Raw genomic sequence first — 7447 nt, forward strand, 5'->3', positions numbered from 1 at the left:
CGTAATCATGTCTCCGCACAGGCCTGCACGTAGAAATAAATATATATTGCCGTGAAATTGACTATATTATACATATATATTACACATCAGTACTAATGTTATTAAGACGAACCTAATTCTTATGTAACAGATTTAAACTATTAGAGTCTACGAAATATGGAAAGTTCCATGTTAATTATGAACCGTTTGTCTACTATCTCTCACTCTGCTACTAATTTCTACGACAAGTAGGGCCTACAGCAGTTTGTAGTAGTTAGTACAAGGTAGCGTAGACAGTTATAATGTTGAGTTATCCTGTGTTTGTGTTAGTCTTACGAGTTTGTAGAATTCTATTGGCTTAGTCTGAGCTGAGATATAAGCGCACATAGAAGTGTGTTATGCTAGTGTTAGGCATGAACATCGTATTCATAATAAGGCTTAGAATAGAAACCAGGTAAGAGGAAATGTAGGTTTATTTTTATAACAGTACTGACAAAACCATGACTACTATTCGCAACGTTTAATTAATACACCAGACGACCAGGATTCTATATTAACCCAGGGTGGATTCGACGCCCGTATAAGTAAAGTTGAGTTTCTACAATTTGATATTTAGCATAACGTCAAATGAAATCACACTTCGTTTGAAAGAGAGGGAGGGATTGTAGTGTTTACCGGCTGAGGTTTACGCGTGAAACGTAACACAACCGTTCCACGACGTAAACAGAAAGTAGAACAGAACGTATTGCGTATAGCACTGTGAAGGGGATTGGCATGAGTTTTGTGAATAGAGCGGGCATGGTGGTTGTGGAAGCTGATTTTACTGTGTGAAGCGTATCGTGCCTGTTAAGTTTAGTTTTGCAATTTATTACGTGCCACTGCATCGAGTGGCCATCGACTTCTAAAATCGTCTCTTCTATTATTTCAGCAGTTACTTGAAATTGTGTACCATAATTCCATACATCACTATATGTTTTCACAACTCTGATTAATCATGGTACATCGTAACAATAAATTATAATATAAGTCTATTATACTATTCTAACTGCCAGTTATGAATATTTATAATGGCTACCGCTCAAGGGATACAAAAGAGAGAGGACAGAGCGGCTGCAAGAGAGAGAGGGGAGGGACCGAAATTGACAAGACAACCGCGCGCACGGAGAGAAGCACACAGCTATACAGCGTAGGTGTAGTGGCGATACGTCAGTGTAAGTACTAGTGATAGTGTGTGGTAGTGGTAGTGTGAGTGCTTTTGACTTTGCAGCAAATGATTCTCGCAAATTCGCAGCTTATTTGCATTGGCTGTTTTTTAACCGCTCAATGTGGGCTCTGTGTTGTGTTGCAGATGTACTTCCGAAGTTCCATCTCTCTACATGATCATCTACATGTGTGATGTCATGTTCTGTATATATTTAAAAGATGCCTATCGTTTCAACGGGTCTTCTTCACACAACAAAGGACAGCAGAATTACAAACATGACCCAACGAAGTAGTGTTTTCCGTAACTTTTTAACTTTTGACAGGCAGCCATGCACGCAAACACATAGGCTAGCTGTAGTACATACGAAGCAGACAAATACGCAGCCACGTGCGTATACATGTATGAACGCACGCAGCTCACACACAAGCACGTAGTTCCGTATACAACACTTATACTTACATCATACTATACAACACGGTGTAGAAGTAAAACGTGTTGACACTTTCATTGATATTTCCATTCACTAAGCAAAGAAGAGCAGCTCAATGGAGCTTAGCTCTTTCATTCTATTCTTCCTAAAATTCTCGACTGCTCGCTGGCAGGCATAGGATCCGTGCGGCCGGCCTACGCACTCGCGCCCCGGAATCCATAGCTGCCAGCCGCTGCATACTGTCGGAGCGTTCCCGCGGTCGCGTGCGCTTGCCGCGGAACTGCGCGCAAGATCTGCGCTCAGCGCTTCGATCAACACCTCCTTTCGGCAACGCTTTAGTATCCCGTCTCATCTGGTTGCTACCTTCGTTTAGCCCATGCTGTGATTACTATCACCACCCACCTGACACGCAGCTAGGGCCTGCATACCTCCAAATCCATTGGTTGATACAAATCACGTGCCTGAACCTCCGTTTTATGGGCATTGTGACCCTAACCTTCTTTTTTTTTTTTTTGTTATTAAATTATTTGCGTTAATTGGAAAAAATAGAAAAATACAGAAAAACAGGAAATAATTAAATGAGTGTCAATGACACTGTAGCTCACCACAAAAAAAAGACAAATTGAGTGAGTGAGAAGAAGTCAGTTTTAATTGAGCAACCATCGACGTAGCATTATAAAACACAAAGAGTATATATGGGAGAACTCCATTATATACCTTTGATAATTATGTGTAATTTTTTGTGAAAATAAATGTTTGAGATGTGAAAGTCTGAGATGTGGGGAGTGATGGCANGAGAGAGAGAGGAACAGAGAGCGCGAGAGAGCGCGAGAGAGAGCGCGGGAGAGAGGGAGAGAAAGAAGAAGAGAGAGAGAGAGGGAGAGAGATAGAAAGAGAGAGAGTGCGAAAGAGAGAGGGAGCGAGAGAGCACGAGAGGGAGGGAGAGAGCGAGAGGGAGAGACAGAGAGAGTGAGAGAAAAAGGGAGCGAGAGAGGGAGAGAGGGGGAGAAGGAGAGAGAGAAGGAGAGAGAGTGAGAGGAAGAGAGAGAGAGAGAGAGAGAGAGAGAGAGAGAGAGAGAGAGAGAGAGCGAAAACGAGAGAGATATGGAGTATAACAGAGACGGAGTGAATAAGCGAGAGGAGAGAGAGCGCGCGTGCATACGCGCGAGAAACAGCAACAGAGAAATAGTGTGTGAGCAAGCGAGAAAAGAAGAGAGAGAGCGAGCGAGAGAGAGAGCGCGAGAGAGAGAGAGCGAGNATATGATATCTATTATTATTGCTATGATTGTTATTCTTGTTATGATTGCTATTTGTATTATTATTGGTAGTATTTCTATTATTCTTGGTCCGTGCAAGGTATGTATGTTCGGCCAGTACCCTGGGGAACATACAGCCTATGTCCTTTACGGTACTGCCGTAAGGTACCCTGGGTACGGTCTGGGATAGCGCGACGTACCCTGCTAAGTATCTAATAAAGTCATTATTATTATTCATTATGACTATTATTTCCCTTATTACTATTAGCATTATTATTGCTATTGTTATGATTATCATTATTATTATTCTGATTATTTGTCTTATCATTATTATTATTATTGCCTTTATTATTATTATTATTATTATGATATTATTCCTGATTTTTTCCAATTGTTTTATTGTTGCCCTTAGGAACATACAGCCTATGAGCCTTACTTTCTTTATGTACCATTTGACTGTTAATGACCCTCTGAGGCATGCTAACTTGCTCGTAACATAGCCTTAAGGTCAAGCGGGTCCCGTGCAATTACCTGCATCAGTCATTAACCAGGCAACCTTAGCACAAAGGTTCTGAGGGTTCAAGTTAGAAAGTGTTTGCATGTTGCAGTGCATAAGTCTATGTTGCGAGACAGCGCAAAAGTGGGAGAGAGAGACAGCGGGCCACAGAGAGGGAGTGGGGGCACACACAGAGACAGAGAGAGGCGGACAGAGAGAGCGAGAGACAGCAACAGATAGCGGCCGAGATAGAGAGGGATAGAAAGAGAGAGAGAGACAGAGCCAGCAAGCAAGAGAGAGAGAGGGAGGGACAGAAAGGGACAGACACCGCGCGCACGGAAGAGAAGCACACAGCTACAGCAGTATGTGTAGTCGCAACGTCAGTGGTAGTACTAGTGGTAGTGAGTGGTAGTGGTAGTGTGAGTGCTTTTGACTTTCCAGCAAATCATTCTCGCAAATTCGCTGATATTTCTATTGGCTCTCTTTTAACCCGTCAATGTGGGCTCTTGTCAAAACCCGTCAATGTGGGCTCTTCTTGTGTTGCAGATGTACTTCCGAAGTCCATCTCTCTACATGATCATCTACATGTGTGATGTCATGTTCTGTATTATTTAAAAGATCCATATCGTTTCAACGGGTCTTCTTCACACAACAAAGGACAGCAGAATTACAAACTCATGTGTCAACCCGTTGTACTTGTACACCGTGTTGTATAAGTATGTGTAACTATAACTGTTATGTATACGTACGTGCGTCGGTGTGTGACTGCTTGCGTTCATACATGTATACGCACGTGTGTGCGTATTTGCGTGCTTCGTAGTACTACAGCTAGCTATGTGCTTCCGTGCATGGGTGCCTGTCAAAAGTTAAAAGTTACGCAAAACACTACTTCGTTGGGCCGCGGCAAGGCGCACGCGACCGCGGGAACATCGTACGACAGTATGCAGCGCTGGCAGCTATGGATCCGTGCGCCGAGTGCGTAGGCCGGCGCACGGATCCATAGCTGCCAGCGAGCAGTCGAGAATTTTAGGAAGAATAGAATGAAAGAGCTGAGCTCCATTCAGCTGCTGTTCTTTGCTAGTTGAATGGAAATATCAATAAAACCGAAGCGCTGAGCGCAGATCTTGCGCGCAGTTTTGCCGAAAGGAGGTGTTGATCGGGATACTAGAGAAGCGCCAGATGAGAATATCTAGATATTAATATCTAGATATCACTGGCCGCTGCGACTCGCCAATGCGCCCTACCCATTAGGGATCAATAAGCAGTAGCCGCATCGGCGTCAACAAGTCCGTTAGAAATCACTTAGAAATAGATTAGAGGTACTTAAAAACTGATGATGGCATCCACGCGAACATGCCATCGGTAATTAGCAGTAGCCGCATCGCCGTCAACAAGTCCGTTAGAAATCCGTATGACGCCCTCGCGAATATGTACGGCGCGTGCGCGAGGCATGTGTAACGCCTTCGCGAGCGTGGACGACGCATGCGTCACGCATGCGCCGCGGGAGTGCCTGCAGGGATAAAAGCCGGAGCGCGGGCGGAATCGAGGGGAACTCCGCTCAGCAACCGGACAACTAGCAGGCACGACCGAGGCATTAGAATCCAAACAATAAACGAAAGCACTTCTAGTCATGGTAAACATCTGACTTCTATTCGTATCTATGTACTTTGGCTTCACATACATTCTACTCAATAGCTCAACACAGTAGCGTTAAAACCAACGTTACACCACGACACGTACTTGCCTATTCGATAGCTTCCACCGTGTCGGAATGCCGGCTCGATAGCAGCATGCCGACACGGCACTATCACGGCGTACCCCGCGCGACCCGCAACAGAGCCGTAGTAGCAGTGGCGGGGATAGCGGCTAAGTGCGGCGCTCGTAGATGTAACTCAATTACAGCGTGGCGAGATAGCGGCACTCGGCGGCACTCATAGCTGTAACTGGATTACAGAGTGTCGACGCGGCACTCCCACTCCCACCGTGGACATACACAGATACACATAGCTATTGACTCTACTGTAACGGAGCTGGTTTTACCATAGCTTCTTACTTACTATTGGTTTGCCCATGAGTCCATGCGGGTCGCGTTGGCGACAAGCCAGGGGGAAATAGATGAGATATTCGGTGCGCGCGATCCAAGCGTGATTGTAATAATAGTAGCAATAAGGTGGCTAACGACGTCAACAGGTGGGCCGGAGTGCGGGATAATCTATTATAACCCGCAGCCGGTGTACGTCGTGACCAGGGAGGTCGAACAACAAGTTCGGGTAGATTTAAGAGCGCTGCGAGCAGGAGCAAGGAGAGGAGGTCTGCTCTCTACTTGTTGTGGACATGATGATCAATACAACTGTTTGTGGTACGTTACTTTACTAGTTCGTGTTTGCTTCTTGTCTTGCGCTGTTGCGCTGCTCTACTCTTACTGTTCTTGTACCTCACCCAAGAAGTACGAGGTTACACTATACCCTGCTACACAGATACACACAGATATACATAGATATACATGGATATGCATAGCTATTGATTCTACCCTGCTACACAGACATACATAGATATACACGGATATTCATAGCTATTGATTCTACCCTGCTACAAGTTGTTATACCATGACTAGACGTTTAATGGTGATTCGAGCGGTTACAGCTGTTGTCACGGTCGTGCCTGTTTGTACCTGGTAGTGTACGTAGCAGTTCTCCCCGATTCTTCCCGGCTCCCGGCTTTTATAGTCACAAGCACGACCGCGACCCGCGCATGCGCCGTACACGCTATCGCGACTCTTGGCGGAGAAGATAATTGAATTACTCTTTTGGCGGTGGGGATAATTGACAGTGGGGATAATCGAATTGCATTTGGCGGTGGTGATAATTGGTTGTTTTTGCCCGGCAACGCCGATGCGGCTAATCTAGTTAAGACACAAGCCACTTTCTTTTCGGCAACACCTCGCACGACTCTATAGCCTCTAATGGGCCAGAATGTCGACACAGCATTCCGACCAGTTACGATGCGGTGCCTGCTAATTAGCCGTGGCACGTACACGCCGGTCGGAATGCCGCCTTCGCGCGACTTCCGACCGAGTCGTAGCGCCGGTGGTACGTGACTGTCCCACTGGCTGGCAACTTTTCTGGTTCCTTTATTTCTACATGCGTTACACTATTATGGCCACGCTCCTGAGTAAGGGTCCAATGGCCTTAACTCCGACGGCTCATGGCCAATAAGGAATGACTTAAAACAAATGACTAATGGCTCGATCACGGCTAATGGCACCAAGGGCCATTCTACTACCACTTGTACTAAGTGATCTTCGAATAGTTTATGATCCAATCGTCCGAAATCATAACTTTCACTCGCATGAATTTGCATCGCTAAAATATTATGAACATTAATAATTAAACCGTGGTCACATAGCAATTGTTTTATCGCTGCTATCAATTATTTAATATCTTCTTTTATTACGTTAGTGTTCCACTTCTATATCCTCTAGAGAATTTGTATTATGCTATGTAATAAACCCCCGCGGTTTATAACTAGGTTACACATACACACGCACCCACACACGCACGCACGCATGTACACATGTAGGCCTATATATATATATATTGAGTTTATGATACTAATTTTTAACAAGTGCCGCAGTGCGACAGGGCTCATCTGGTGTCTGGTGTTCTGCTGATAAATTCATTTGTGCATAGCAAGACGTCTTATACATAAGTCTTCTTTATTCTTGTTTGACTTTCATAGCCAATTGGAACAAATATATCAGCTACACTTTCGCACCCACCTAGTCTCTATGCATTGCAGACACATGTGCATTGCAGGTTGGCAGGCAACAATTATGATTAGAAGCGTGCCAGCCATGGGCTGCTTCGTGTTTTTGCCTACCCACACGAGCATTCACTGATTCAGCCTTCAGGGTGCTATAGACCGACTGCTTTAGAGAATAATATGATTTAAGAAGCGTAAACCTTGTTCAACAAACATTTGCCTTTGCAATTAAACTGTGCAACTGTAGCCTCACATTCAGACAGGTATGGGCTCTAATAATAGCAAAAGCAGTTCAGTCCTTTGTTAACAGTCAACAAATC

Source organism: Priapulus caudatus, unplaced genomic scaffold (assembly GCF_000485595.1).
Source record: "Priapulus caudatus unplaced genomic scaffold, Priapulus_caudatus-5.0.1 Scaffold1508, whole genome shotgun sequence".
NCBI classification, from domain to species: domain Eukaryota; kingdom Metazoa; phylum Priapulida; class Priapulimorpha; order Priapulimorphida; family Priapulidae; genus Priapulus; species Priapulus caudatus.